The sequence below is a fragment of the Elephas maximus genome, chromosome 3 (genome assembly GCF_024166365.1).
Source record: "Elephas maximus indicus isolate mEleMax1 chromosome 3, mEleMax1 primary haplotype, whole genome shotgun sequence".
Classification (NCBI taxonomy): Eukaryota; Metazoa; Chordata; class Mammalia; order Proboscidea; family Elephantidae; genus Elephas; species Elephas maximus.
Window position 1 is genome coordinate 49,623,519 of NC_064821.1, and position 15,898 is coordinate 49,639,416.

At 40.5% G+C, this 15,898-nt stretch overlaps 1 protein-coding gene across 1 annotated transcript in view; it reads left to right on the top strand.

Moving 5' to 3' along the window:
• The window catches only part of RBP7 (retinol binding protein 7), a 251,455-nt gene that overhangs the window by 100,814 nt on the left and 134,743 nt on the right, over nt 1–15,898 (top strand).

Genomic DNA, 15,898 nt, shown 5'->3' on the forward strand with positions numbered 1-15,898 from the left:
GATAGAAACAATGCCGGAGATCGAATGATAGAATTTTGCAAGACCAACGACTTCTTCATTGCAAATTCCTTCTTTCACCAACATAAACGGCGACTATACACATGGACCTCACTAGATAGCACACAGAAATCAAATTGACTACATCTGTGGAAAGAGACGATGGAAAACCTCAATATCATCAGTCAGAACAAGGCCAGGGGCCGACTATGGAACAGACCATCAATTGCTCATATGCAAGTTCAAGCTGAAACTGAAGAAAATCAGAGCAAGTCCATAAGAGCCAAAATATGACCTTGAGTATATCCCACCTGAGTTTAGAGACCATCTGAAGAACAGATTTGATGCATTGAACACTAGTGTCTGAAGACCAGATGAATTGTGGAGTGACATCAAGGACATCATCCATGAAGAAAGCAAGAGGTCACTGAAAAGACCGGAAAGAAAGAAAAGACCAAGATGGATGTCAGAGGAGACTCTGAAACTTGCTCTTGAGTGTCAGGCAGCTAAAGCAAAAGGAAGAACTAATGAAGTAAAAGAACTGAACAGAAGATTTCAAAGGGTGTCTCAAGAAGACAAGGTAAAATATTATAATGACATGTTCAAAGAGCTGGAGATAAAAAAAGGTAAGAACACGCTCAGTGTTTCTGAAGCTGAAAGAAATGAAGAAAAAATTCAAGCCTCGAGTTGCAATAGTGAAGGATTCTATGGGGAAAATATTAAATGACACAGGAAGCATCAAAAGAAGATGGAAGGAATACACAGAGTCATTATACCAAAAAGAATTAGTCCATGTTCAACCATTTCAAGAGGTGGAATCTGATCAGGAACCAATGGTACTGAAGGAAGAAGTCCAAGCTGCTCTGAAGGCATTGGTGAAAAACAAGGCTCCAGGAATTGATAGAATATCAATTGAGATGTTTCAGCAAACAGATGCAGTGCTGGAGGTGCTCACCCATCTATGCCAAGAAATATGGAAGACAGCTTCCTGGCCAACTGACTGGAAGAGATCCATATTTATGCCTAGTCCCAAGAAAGGTGATCCAACCGAATGTGGAAATTATAGAACAATATCATTAATATCACATGCAAGCAAAATTTTCCTGAAGATCATTCAAAAACAGCTGCAGCAGTATATCGACAGGGAACTCCCAGAAATTCAGGCCAGTTTCAGAAGAGGACGTGGAACCAGGGATATCATTGCTGATGTCAGATGGATCTTGGCTGAAAGCAGAGAGTGCCAGAAGGATGTTTACGTGTGTTTTATTGACTATGCAAAGGCATTGGACTGTGTGGATCATAACAAACTATGGATAACAGTGCGAAGAATGGGTATTCCAGAACAGTTAATTGTGCTCACTAGGATCCTTTACATAGATCAAGAAGTGGTTGTTCAGACAGAACAAGGGGATACAGATTGGTTTAAAGTCAGGAAAGGTGGGCACCAGTGTTGTATTTTTTCACCATACCTATTTAATCTGTATGCTGAACAAATAATACGAGAAGCTGGACTATATGAAGAAGAACGGGGCAGCAGGATTGGAGAAAGACTCATTAACAACCTGCATTATGCAGATGGCACAACCCTGCTTGCTGAAAGTGAAGAGGACTTGAAGCACTTACTAATGAAGATCAAAGACCACAGTCCTCAGTATGGATTAGACCTCAACATAAAGAAAACAAAAATCTTCACAACTGGACGAGTGAGTGACATCATTGATAAACAGAGAAAAGATTGAAGTTGTCAAGGATTTCATTTTACTTGGATCCACAGCAGGCATAGAAGCAGCAGTCAAGAAATCAAAAGATGCATTATATTGGGTAAATCTGCTGCAAAGGACCTCTTCAAAGTGTTGAAGAGCAAAGATGTCAGCCTGAAGACTAAGGTCCGCCTGACCCATGACATGGTATTTTCAATCACATCATATGAATGTGAAAGCTGGACAATGAATAAGGAAGACCGAAGAAGAGTTGACGCCTTTGAATTGTGGTGTTGGCAAAGAATATTGACTATACCATGGACTGCCAAAAGAATGAACAAATCTGTCTTGGAAGAAGAGCGGCCAGAATGCTTAGAGGCAAAGATGGTGAGACTGCATCTTACATACTTTGGACATGTTGTCAGGAGGGATCAGTCCCTGGAGAAGGACATCATGCTTGGCAGAGTACAGGTTCAGCGGAAAAGAGGAAGACCCTCAATGAGGTGGATTGACACAGTGGCTGCAACAATGAGCTCAAGCATAACGATTGTAAGGATGGCGCAGGACTGGGCAGTGTTTCGTTCTGTTGTGCATAGGGTCGTTATGAGTCGTAACCGACTTGATGGTACAACAATAACAGCAACAATGTCCCAAATAGAATTTGGAAATGACAAGCATGATTGAATGACATCAGGCAGGGTTTTTTATGAACAAGGAAGACAGTGAGGAGACCTAGACATGAGATTGGCTGTGGATCAGGAAGAGATAGTGCAGTGATACAATGTAGATGGTTCAAAGGGCATCTGTTTATAGAATGCATGTTCCTTGAGTTACAGACTGTAGATCAGTGAATGCTTTGCATACTTGAATTTCAATATGGAAAACCTGGTTATCTTGTTAAAATACTGATTCTTAGCAGTTCTGGGGTGGGGCTAGAGATTGTACATACTGAACAAACTCCCAGTTTATGCTGCAAAGAATATAGAAATAAAAGGATGTGAGTTAAATTATAGAGGACTATTAAAACAATAAAAGGGAGGATAATGTTTAAGGGGGAGACACTGGTGTAAAGATCATGGGAGAGAGAAAGAACGTTTACACTGATAGCAAGAAATGAAAGAATAGGAGTGAGGTTGAAGGGGAAGCAGGGTGGAAAGAAATGTGAACAGGCAAGAGATGGCTCTGCGGAAAAAACAATGATTTTCTGATATGTTTATTGATTATCATAAGGTTGAGAGACAAAGTGTTTAGGAATCCTCCCAGATTTTTCAAAAGCTTAGGTGGTGTTATGGTTGGAGAGCAAAAGTGGGAAAGAAAAAAAAAGCAAGGGGGAGAAAAAAATGTTAATTGCAAAAGCAACAAGAAAACTACCAAGCACATATTACAATGGTATTAATGGAAAAAAAAAAAAAGTTTAAAAACACAATAGAAGAGTTTGAACTGCACATAATTAAAAATGAATGATGAATTCATTGACAAAACTTGAAAAATGCATTCTTCCTGAAAATTCACCCATGTTAATATCAAGTAAGAGTGGGTGTGTTGATCTATAGGGAACAGTGTTACATAAATGAACCCACAACTTCAACATTGGACGCCTGCCTCCCTGGAGGAAATCAGGTTCAAATTTTCCAGCCTGGCCAGACGTGGTTGCTTCTCATGCCCTGGGATAGGTAAATTCCTCCATCTCTGGTCTTGTTGGAAACCCTGGTGGTGTAGTGGTTAAGTGCTATGGCTGCTAACCAAGAAGTCGGTTAGTTCAAATCTCCCAGGTGCTCCTTGGAAACTGTATGGGGCAGTTCTACCCTGTCCTATAGGGTCGCTACGAGTCGGAATCGACTCGACGGCAGTGGGTTTGGATTTCAGTGGTGGTCTTGTTGCCAGAGTGAAGAGACCCATCGAACTGCATGAAGAATGCAAGTATGTGCTCTGGAGGCTGGAGCCTGTTCTGCCTTAAGTAGAAACGCCCTTGGGCTGGAGCATTGCCCTGAGCCTGGGAGGAAGCCGAAAACTTGTTACTCCCTGCTTACTCAACACTGTTTCCTCCCCACCATTCTTCCATTTCAGGTCTCAAGTGTGGTGAAGGAAGAACTAGTCCAGTCCAGGCAGCTGGGGACCTAGGGCGACCATCTTGCATGTCCATAAATCACATGTAAGGATTTCTACCACTGTGACTGGAGTGTGGACCTGACATCATTCATCTGCTTCCAGACTGCCCAGTGCTCTGCTTCTACTCCCGTCGCTCTTACTAAAGTGACTCATTGGGCTTAGAGATGACATTCTCTTAGACTTCCAGAAGCTGGAGTAAGGAAATGGTGAGTTGACTGAGAACTGGTTTATTCTTACCGTAAATGGGTGAGGCTTGATATGAATTGTTGGGGACCAGCTCTGTGCTGTGGGACTCTGGTTTTTCAATGAAGAATAAAGGTGGCAGAGGCAGCCAAGAGACTGAGCCCTAAGAGGCATCCTAAGGCCCTGCTGCCCTGTTGCTGGGCCCTTCCTCTATACATATGTGGTTTTTCAAGATTTAGATGCCTGGGGTCACCTTTCTTGTGTGACTCTCAGAGCTGGCACTATGGGGTGTTAACATCCCCACTCTGGGCATTGGTGCTCTGTGTTGAATGACAGAGTCTTCTGACCAGAGCCTGAAGATGGAGCAGCTCTGGCTGTGGAGGCTGAGACCCAGCCCTCCAGCGCCATCCTTGTCCCATCTCTCTTAACACTTTTCTTGACTTCCCCCAGGCACAGAAGCATTTTCTGTGCAGTTTTGAAACTACATCTCCACCTCTCAGATTGTGTTATGGAGTAGAAGAAGGGGGAAAGAGTTCATAGTGGAAGGCCCTGATTGCTTATGGGATCCTGGGTGGTGTTGGTGCTCTCCTGACATCACCAAAGGTATGAAGCTGGGGGCAGTGAGTCCAGCTGGATCCTTTGTGGGGTCTCCACACCCATTTTTCTCTCCAGTGGGGAATGCTTTTGCCTTGAGGTTTTTCAGGTGTGTGGAAAGTATGAATCCCTAATCTAGATCCTTGTTTCCTACTTATGCCTAGAGCTCGTATTTAATCCCTATAATTTTTGACTGTTCTCCATAGTTGTGAATTAGAATCTAAAATTTAATTGTCCTCTTTTGCTAACCCCCTCTATCATGTCGTTTCCAACTCATAGTAACCCTATACAACAGAGTACAACTGCCCACATAGGGTTTCCAAGGCTGTAAATCTTCATGGGAGCAGACTGCCACTTCTTTCTCCTGCAGAGCGACTGGTAAATTCAAACTGCTGACCTTTTGGTTAGCAGCGGAACACTTTAACCACTGCATCACCAGGGCCCCTTTCTCTTTTTCTAGAGAAGTTCAACATACGAGATGTGTGTATTTAAGTTCTTGGGTTTACAGTTGCAACTGGAAGAAAATTTCTAGATCATTTCATAACTGAAATAAGGTTCTTGCCTCCCACTGGTCAAGAATGAGTAGGTAAGACATGTAGAGTTTTCCACAAAAGCAAAGCTTTATTGAAGAGGCTTGCAAGCGGAGATGAGGAGGGCTTAAGCAATGCTTACCCTTGTCTCACAGAACAAAAGACTCATCTGGGTTTGTAAAAGTTCTTGGGCGGGAAAGATTCATGTTTATTCATAGGCGTAGGTGGGGATATGTTAACTACGGTGCGCACAGCAGCTTTCTAAGATGGCTCTGATCCCAGAGGCATCTGAGATTCGTAGCAGGATTTATTATGGGGTGTCATGCCTGTGCAGTCTCTCACTTCCCGAGTTTGATTCCCCAGCTGTGGCTACAGCCCCTCACTGCCCTTGGTGGAAAGTCACACAACAGTCACAGGTGGATGTTCTGCACATGTCCCTGGGCCTGGTTTTATCCAGCTGCTTCTGAAAGACAACTTTAAAGAAGTTTGAGGGCTGTTTTCTGATACCGTGCCCCATTGTTCTGGGGAAAGGCTTTGTTTCTGCGCCCTGGTCCATTTCCTGTTACTTTGTTTGCAGATTTGGGGGCCGCTCTGTTACCTCTCTTGATTTGTTGTGTTTCTACTGAGAATTTTTCCATTTAATGAATATAATTTTCTCAGACACAAGGAATGCCTATTTTAAAATGTGAAAGTTACTCTAGAGAACCTACAGACTGGGAAAAAAATTTTGGCTATTACAAATCAGACAAAGGTCTAATCTGTAAAATCTGCAAGAAAATCCAACACCTCTACAACAAAAAGACAAACAATCCAATTTAAAAATGGGCAAAGGAAATGGACAGACACTTCACCAAAGAAGACATTCAAGCGACCAACAGACACATGAGGAAATGCTCATGATCTCTACCCATTAACCAAAAACCAAACCCAGTGCTGTCGAGTCAATTCTGACTCATAGCAACCCTATAGGACAGGGTAGAACTGCCCCGTAGAGTTTTCAAGGAGCGCCTGGTGGATTTGAACTGCCGAACCTTTGGTTAGGAGCCATAGCACTTAACCACTACGCCACCAGGGTTTCCCTCTAGCCATTAGAGAAATTCAAATCAAAACCACAATGAGACACTGTCTCACCTCGGCATTACTGGCATGAATTAATGAAATAGGAAATAACAAATGTTGGAAAGGCTGCAGGCAGATCGGAACTCTTATGCACTGCTGGTGGGAATGCAAAATGATACAACCATTTTGGAAAACAATATGGCTCTTCCTTAGCTAGAAATAGAAATAACCAATATGATCCAGCAGTCCCACTGTTAGGAATATATCCTAGAGAAATGAGTCATCATAGGAATAGACATAGGCACACCCGTGTTCATTGCAGCATTGTTCACAATAACAAAAAGATGGAAACAATCTAGATGCCCATCAACAGATGAATGGATAAACAAACTGGGGTACATACACACAGTGGACTATTACACAATCCTAAAGAGCAATGATGAATCTGTGAAGGATCACATAACGTGGATGCATCTGGAGGACATTATGCTGAGCGAAATAAGTCAGTCACAAAAGGACAAATATCATATAAGACCACTTCTGTAAAAACTCATGAAAAGGTTTACATACAAAAAGAGGCAATCTTTGATGGTTACAGGGGAGGGGAGGGGTAGGGACGGAATAGATAAGTGGAAACTTTGTTGAAGGGTAAGACAGTACACAATCCTGGGGAAGCCAGCACAACCTGTACAAGGCAAAGTCATGGTAGCTCCATAGATACATCCAAACTCCCTGAAGGACTGAATTGCCGGGCTGAGGGATGTGGGGACCGTGGTCTCTGGGAACATCTAGCTCAGTTGGCATAACATAGTTTATAAAGAATATGTTCTATGTTGTACTTTGGCGAGTAGTGTCTGGGGTCCTTAAAACCTGTGAGTGGCCATCTAGGATACTCCACTGATCTCACCCCTTTGGGAGCAAGGAAGAAGGAAGAAGATACAAGTAAAAAATTAGTCCAAAGAACTAATGGACCACATCTACCATGGCCTCCACCAGACTGAGTCCAGGACAACTAGATGGTGCCTGACTACCACCACTGACTGCTCTGACAGGGATCACAATAGAGGGTCCTGGACAGAGCTAGAGAAAAATGTAGAACAAAATTCAACTCAAAAAGAAAGTCTAGACTTGCCGCCTAACAAAGACTGGAGAAACCCTGAGAGTATGGCCCCAGGACACCCTTTCAGCTCAGTAATGAGGTCACTCCTGAGGTTTACTCTTCAGCCGAAAATTGAACAGACCCATGGAAAAAAAAAACAAGATTAAAGGGGCATACCAGCCCTGTGGCAGGGACTAGAAGGCAGGAGGGGACAGAAAAGCTGGTAATAGGGAGCCCAGGGTTGAGAGGAAGGGAGAGTGTTGACATGTCATGGGGTTGTTAATCAGTGTCATAGAATAATGTGTGTACTAACTGTTTAATGAGAAACTAATTCTGTAAATTTTCATCTGAAGTACAATTGAAAAGAAAAAAAAGTTACTCTAAAATCTGAGGAGTTTCTTAAATACTCTTGTTACATTTAACACATCATGCCAGAGCCCCTAATGTATTAAATATTTTAGCCATCTTAGAAACATTCTCCTGGCTGATGTAAAATGAACGTACAGACTCTGATATCCCTGATTACTGTGTTTTGAAAGAGGGCTCTAATTTATACATGGTGATTTGTGCAAGTGTATTAAACCGCTTAAATAATAGTTGGGTCCTAAATGATTAAAGTTTCAATGGTGTTATTATTATCGTTTGTTGTTGTGTGCCATTGAGACAATTCTGACTCATAAGGACCCTGATTCTGACTTATAGTGACCCTGTAGGATAGAGTGAAAGTGCCCCATAGGGTTTCCAAGGTTGTAATTTTTGCAGAAACAAACTGCCACATCTTTCTCCCGTGGAGCAGCTGGTGAGTTCAGATGTGAATTCCTAGTAAAAACACTTAATATCTCATTTGACTTTTGTCATTTTTAAAAGCACACTACGTGTGGTATATCGAAATTATGTTTTTCCAATAGATAATGCCTTCAAAGTTTGAAACTCACTATGGACCTTAAGAGTATACTTTATGAAGACTTGTTCCTACTTTTGTCCACATCCAGCCCATCCCTCTTCCCCCAGCTTCCTTTCAGTAACCAGCTTTATTACTTTCTGAAGCATCTTGTCAGTTTTTTTGTAGAAACAAGCAAATAGAAATAGAAATTTTTATTTCCCCTAGTTTGTTACACAGCAGATAGTATGGAATTTATACTATTTCAGATGACTTGGATCATACAGTATTTGTCCCGTTATGACTGACGTATTTTATTCAGCATAACATTTTCAAAGTTATCCATGTTTTAGCATCTATCTATCAGGACTTCTTTTCTCTCTATAGCTAAGCACTATTCCTTATAAAAAAAAATAGTACTATATCTTGTTCACCCATTCGCTAATAGGTATTTAGGTTGTTTCCATATTTTGGCTGTTGTAAATAATGCTGCAGTGAATATTGGTGTGCTGATTTTTGTTTGATTTTCTGCTTTTAATTCTTTTGGGTATTTGCCTAGGAGTGGGATTGCTGGGTCATATCATAGTTCTGTAGTCAACTTTTTGAGGAACTGCCAAATGTCTCAACAGTGGCTGTACCATTCTGCATTCCCACGACTAATTGATGATGGTTCCAGTTTCTCCACATCCTTGCCAACACTTGTTGTTTTCTTTTTTTTTTTTTACCTTCCCTTTCGAAAGATAATTTTGGTAGATACAGAGTTTTAGTTTTTTTCTGTCTCTAAACACTAAACATTTCATTGTACCCTCTCTTTGCTTGCATGGTTCTTAAGACAAATGTGCTGTAATTCTTTCCAGGGTCTTCAATAGGAAGGTGATTTTTTTCCCTCTTTTGGCTTTTTTCAGTATTTTCTCTTTGTACAGTTTGAATATGATATCACTAGATGTAGTGGAGCCCTTTGACTTTTGTGCCTCTATGTTGGGACTTGTTGAAATCATCGAGCATGTGAAATGTGTATGATTGTTTGCAAAATCATAAAAGTCTGGTTCCAAGTTTTTAGAATTGATAGTGTGCTCTTCTTTCCCTTACCAAGCCAGGTTTCACTACCTAGTGTTTTCTAAAATGATTATTTCACTCTCTACACTAACTTACTAAAGATAAATATGTTTGTGTTACTTGCTTCTTATCCCCTTACTGTGCTTTGTTTTCTGCAGAATGTATCTCCAGTTGAGATTTTATTTATAAATACACTTTCTTCTAACTTAATGATTTTCATGTTTTCCAACTTTTCACATTTACAACAATACTAAAAAACCCAGTATGCTACTGTTTTGTTCATAAATGACATACATCTGGCAGTAAGTAATGCCAGAGTGTGAGGCAAGAGTAACGCTGGCTGTGATGTTTTGTGCCATCTTGGCTTGACCATGATTCTCAGTGGTTTGGCAGTTATATCATGATGGAATTTGGCAGTTATGTAATTATATTATTTGGCTCTTATGTAATGATATAGTTATCCTCCATTTTGTGATCTTATGCAGTCATCCTCCATTTTCACATAATGTGAATTTCACATAATGTCCTGGTTTTAGAAACCCAGTCCTATTGACAATTGAGGAGAAGGTGTGTGACGTTTGTGTGTATGTATAGATATGTCTATATAACACAGATGTTTACATGTGTTTTATTGACTCTGCAAGGCAGTTGACTATGTGGATCATAACAAATTATGGATTATATTGCAGAGAATGGGAATTCTGGAACACTTCATTGTGCTCATGAGAAATCTGTACATGGATCAAGAGGCAGTCATTTGAACAGAACAAGAGGATACCGCATGGTTTAATGTCAGGAAAGGTGTGCATCACGGTGGTATCCTTTCACCACTCCTATTCAGTCTGTATGCTGAGCAAATAATCCGAGAAGCTGGACTATATGAAGAAGAATATGGCATCAGGATTGGAGGAATACTCATTAACCACCTGCATTATGCAGATGACACAGCCTTGCTTGCTGAAAGTGAAGAGGATTGGAAGCACTTACTGGTGAAAATCAAATACCACAACCCTCAGTATGGATTACACCTTAACATAAAACGAAAGTCCTCACAACTGGACCAATAAGAAACATCGTGATAAATGGATAAAAGATCCAGCTTGTCAAGGATTTCATTTTACTTGGATCCACAGTCAACACCCAAGGAAGCAGCAGTCAGGAAACCAAAAGATGCATTGCATTGGACACATCTGCAAAAGACCTCTTTAAAGTGTTGAAAAACAAAGATGTCACCTTGAGGACTAAGGTGCTCCTGACCCAAGCCGTGGTGTTTTCAGTCACCTCATATGGATATGGTGAAAGCTGGACAATGAATAAGGAAGACTGAAGAAGAATTGACGCCTTTGAATTGTGGTGTTGATGAAGAATATTGAATATACCATGGACTGCCAAAAGAATGAACAAATCTGTCTTGGAAGAAGTACAACCAGAATGCCCCTTGGGAGCAAGGATGGTGAGACTGCATTTCACATGCTTTGGACATGTTGTCAGGAGGGATCAGTCCCTGGAGAAGGACATCATGCTTCGTAAAGTAGAGGGTCAGCGAAAAAAGGACTCTCAACGAGATGGATTGACACAGTGGCTGTAACAATGGGGTCAAGCATAACAACAGTTGTGAGGATGGCTCAGGACTGGGCAGTGTTTTGTTCTGTTGTGCATAGGGCTGGTATGAGTTGGAACCAACTCGACGGCCTGTAACAACATCGTATATCTTTTTATATTTATGTTTGTGTGTGTATATATATATATAGATATATATATATCAACATGCTATCCAAACTCAACTTATGATCCATGTTCATTCATATATTTCTGTTTTGTTCACTGCTGTATCTGCTTTGCCAATACGAAGTAGGCTCTGTGTCAGTGTTACCTGAATTAATTTTAATACATAAAGGTAGCCACAGTTAAAAGAGTCTGAAGGGAGGAAGTCTTGTCTGAGACACAAGGCTTTTCCAGGAGAAGTAGTTCTGTTTCGTGTGAATTGATTAGGATGCTTCCATTGTTTCCTTTCCCTGGTATTCAGCAAGGCTCTAGATCACCCATGGTGTTCTTGGAGAATAACATCCAGAATAACAATAAAGCTGTTTACATATGAACAGAAATATAGTTGTCAGGAATTTCGGCTTCAAAGAGAAATTGACCTGCATTGTGACACTAGCTCAGCAACATTCCGCGCGGGCAGCATTGAGGATGTGATTGATTGTCTCTAACTTCACTCAGCTGTGAACTGTTTGTAATAATATTTGCTTAGGAAACCCTGGTGGTATGGTAGTTAAGAGCTACGACTGCTAACCAAAAAATCAGCAGTTCAAATTCACCAGGCACTCCTTGGAAAACCCTATGGGGACAGTTCTGCTGTGCCTTGTAGGGTCATTATGAGTTGGAATCCACTCGACTGCAACAGGTTTGGTTTTTGGTTTAGGAGAGTTGTGAGATATAAGTGAGCTACTGTGTTAAAACTTTCTGAAAACCTTTCACAAATCTTAGTTGCTTAGTGTGTGGGACATTTTATCATTTCTGCAGTCATATGTCACTTAACATCCATAATATGTTCTGTGAAATAGGACGTTATGTGATTATGACGTTGTGTGTACACCTGTCCTTGGGCTGTGAACATCCGACTTACGTGTAACCCTTAGTATATATAAAAAAAAAAAATAATAAGCAACCCCCATAAAGCTATTACAGTAACCCCCTTATTGTGGTTTCACTTGCTGTGATTTCAGTTATCCAAGGTCAACCATGGTCTAAAAATATTAAACGGGAAGTTCCAGAAATAAACAATTCATAAGTTTTCAATTGCACACTCATCTGAGTAGCGTGATGTAATCTCATGCAGTCTCCCTCCGTCCTGCCCGAGACCTGAATCATCCTTTTGTCCAGTGTACACTAGCAACCTGTTAATCACTGAGTAGCCATGTCCGTTATCAGAGTGATTGTGTGCAAGTATCCCGTATTTTACTTAATAATGCAAAATGCAAAAGTAACGATGCTGGCAATTCGCACATGCCAAAGAAAAGCCGTAAAGTGCTTCCTTTAAGTGAAAAGGCGAAAGTTCTCTACTTACTAAGGAAAGAAAAAAAATTGTATCATCTCACATCGTCACAAGAAGAGTGAGAACGGTATGATAAAATATTTAGAGAGAGATCACATTCACATAACTTTTATTATGGTAATTATTATCATTCTGTTTTTATGTTACTTGTTAATCTCTTAACTGCGCTTAATTTATAAACTTTATCATAGGTATGTATATATACCTACACACATATGTATACCTACATATACTTAAACTGCTTCCTGGTTGCCCAGTGGTTAAGAGCTGGGCTTCTAACCAAAAGGTTGGTATTTTGAATCCACCAGCTTCTCCTGGGAAACCCTGTGGGGCAGTTCTACTTGATCCCATAGGGTCGCCATGAGTCAGAATCAACTAGATGACAATGAGTTTGGGTTTTTTTTTTTTTTTTTGGTTTTATGTATTTATAGGAGGAACAGTATGTATAAGTTTCGGTACTATCCGCGGTTTCAGTCACCCACTGGGGGTCTTGGAACATATCCCCTGTGTATAAAGGGTGACTACCATATATTCAGAATTCCAGGTATACAATGGTTTATAATAACAAATGTGAACTACTTTGCCATATGAATCAAAACATTATTATTATTGCTATATTATCATGTTAAACATGTTTTAGTATATCTGGAAGTGTTTTTTTTAATGTTATGCATAGAAAGGTGCACTACAGTATACTAACACAGACATTTAATTGACGTTAGATACAATCCATACCTAGCTGTTGTATACAAGAGACAGGAAATAAACATGTTGTGTGTGGGAAGCTCTTGTGTTTCCTATGTCCGGTCATGAACTATATTTCCCGTTCTCCGATCAGGATTTCTGGACTCTGTTAAAACCTTATGGGACCACAGATGTATATGTGGCTGGACATTGCCCAAACAGATTTTATGTGGCCCGGGATTGTATAATGAACGTTAGGGTTTTTGATGACTTTAAAATATGTAACCTGGCCCACTGCAGTGGAGGAGACTTTTGGGTTTTGTCTCCAGCTCAGAGTTTCTGGTGACTCCATCATACCAGGATTGTTTAGAGATGGTATAGACAGCTCACTTCACCAATTCCCTGACAAATGGAGCCTTCTTACTCCAAAGCTGTTCTGTTTAAACTCTCAAAATGTAGTTTAGCATCCTTTTCTCTCTTCACTACAGAGGGAGCCAATGAATTGGAGGTATTATGTTTCACAGAAGTCACTTCTACAGACCAGGGAATTCCACTGGTCAGGGTTCAGGGGTCATGGTTGTGTGCCTTTTCCAATTCAACAATGCTTACATGTATAACTTGGTTACATTGATTAAGTATATCATGTGCAGTCATTGCAAAATGGGAATGGTAATCTCTTCACAGTCAGCAGACTTAAGGGCATGCTATTCTTTTTTCTGCAGAGGTAGTGCTCTTTGTCATCTTATGACATTGGACTGTGTTTGTGTGAGGATGTATGAATTTATGTTTATTGATGGGAGCAGTCGTTAATAACTGGTGTACAGTTGCATCAGGTCTTGAAATTTGAGAATTGTGGGGAGATCTGGATTCTTATGTTTCCAGTCTTGCCTTAGTTTTTAAAAAAATTTTTATTCCCTGAGCATATGTCTGTGAAAGGGACAGAAAGAATGATAGAACAACTGAGTTTTTGACAAATAGGTAGTCAACATGTAAAAATTCATAATTCTTCAAAAGAATATTCTTTTTTAAGCAAGTGGGGTTGTCATCTCCTGATCTCCAGAAATCAAGAAAATACGACCAGCTCAGGTCCTTGGCTTGCCAGTTTGTGCAGGCCCTTGGTCCTCTCATGGCTGTTGGGGCAAAAGGAAAAATTGCCATTCTTAGTGTTTCCCAGTGGTGAATACGTCATCCTGCCTTCACTCTGTGCTTTGTGTTTTGTTGAGTGTTTTAGTGAGTCTTATTGAAAGAGATATAATTGTTTCTTCACAAGAAAGTGATGATTTGAATTAGAGCATTTCTGTAATTTCTATTGTGTTTCCAACTGTTCTAATCCATAAAGAGAGAAAAATAAGACTGTAACTGGTCATGGTCATACTGTGGTGAGATTACCTATTTCATTGTGTCGCTCGTCTATGAGACAGGATGCAGTCAGTGAGGAAGTAAATGTAGTTAGTGAAGGGATGAGGCTGATGCCTGTATCATAGATTAGACCTTGGTAGAACACAGAACCTTTTGTCAAAACCCTGTGAATTCCCAGTTCCCCAGGACTGCCAGCCTCACCCTTCATTGTTGTACACATTGGAGGACATGGGACCTTGCTGATTCAGAATTTGTGGGATGTTTTAGGACTTAGTGGTTGTCGAGGATGTGTCTTTGGTCTTTAGCCAGGAAGAGTGGGCTTTGCTGGATCTTGCTCAGAGGAAACTCTACCGAGATGTGATGATGGAAACCTTCAGAAACCTGGCATCAGTAGGTAAGAATGACATCTTTTAAAAAAATTTATTTATTCCTTTAGTGAACAAAATATTTTACTCATTGACCTTGCTCCAGTGTTTGGGCTAAGGGATGGGAATAAATTGTTAAATAAAATAGACATGGCCCCTGGGTCTATGGAAGTCACATATTCTGACTTCCTCATGAACATAAAGCTCTGTGTATTAAAAGTAAGCTTTCGTTTCTCTTATGATTAAAAGCTCTAAGGCTCTTTAAGCTTTGTAAGTGTAATTACTAGCTTCAGGGGTCACTTCAAGGCACTGAGAGATTTATGGTTTGGGGTCTTGTTGAAAGTTTTGCTCTGTTTATTACAAGTACCCATTGCCATCAAGTCTATTCCAACTCATAGCAACTCAATAGGACAGCGTAGAACTGCCGCATTGGGTTTCCAAGGAGTGACTCGTGGATTCACACTGCTAACCTTTTGGTTAGCAGCCAAGCTCTTAACCAGTGCACCAGCAGGGCTCCCTTATTACAGGTATGACGTGATTATTAGCTGCAAATAAACTCATACCTGCCCATCTTCAGAGACCCTGAAGAGGTAACTGTTGGCTCAGTGTCCAGGAAATGGTCATTACTCTGCATTGTCTTATCTCCTGATATGCATTTTTCCGTGAGCACCATGCCACCTATACCCATTTGTTTTCCCAGAGAAGCAAGGGAAAGGTCTGAGGACAGTGGAGATAGGACTCCTACAGGACCACTGTGTTGGGAAGCTCCAGGAAAACAAGAATTTTTTTTAAGGACCAACCCTGAATGAGAGGAATTGCATTTGAATCAGTTGGCTAGAGAATGTCTATCTCTTTTGGGTTGGGGACATGACTTAAGATACCTGAGCTTATTTAGCAATCCTCTCACAGTTTTCTGCTTAGCTCTCCTAATTAACACCTATTTGTGTCAACATCACTCTCAATCTTCATGAAAGTATTTCCTAGTAAATCGCTTTTTAAAAATTGCCAACGTGTTAAAACAGCGAAATGTGGCTGTATTTCCTTGTTCACATCAGCTTTCTTTCCACTAATAATTCCTTTTTTTTTTTTTCATATTGTGAACTTCAACTTGAATTATTGGTCAGTCTGTCGAAGCCTTAATGATGGAAAAAAATCATCCTGTAAACAGGTAATGGCAAGACTCATGAAGAATAACACGTGGTTCTCAATATTAGGAGAAATTTCA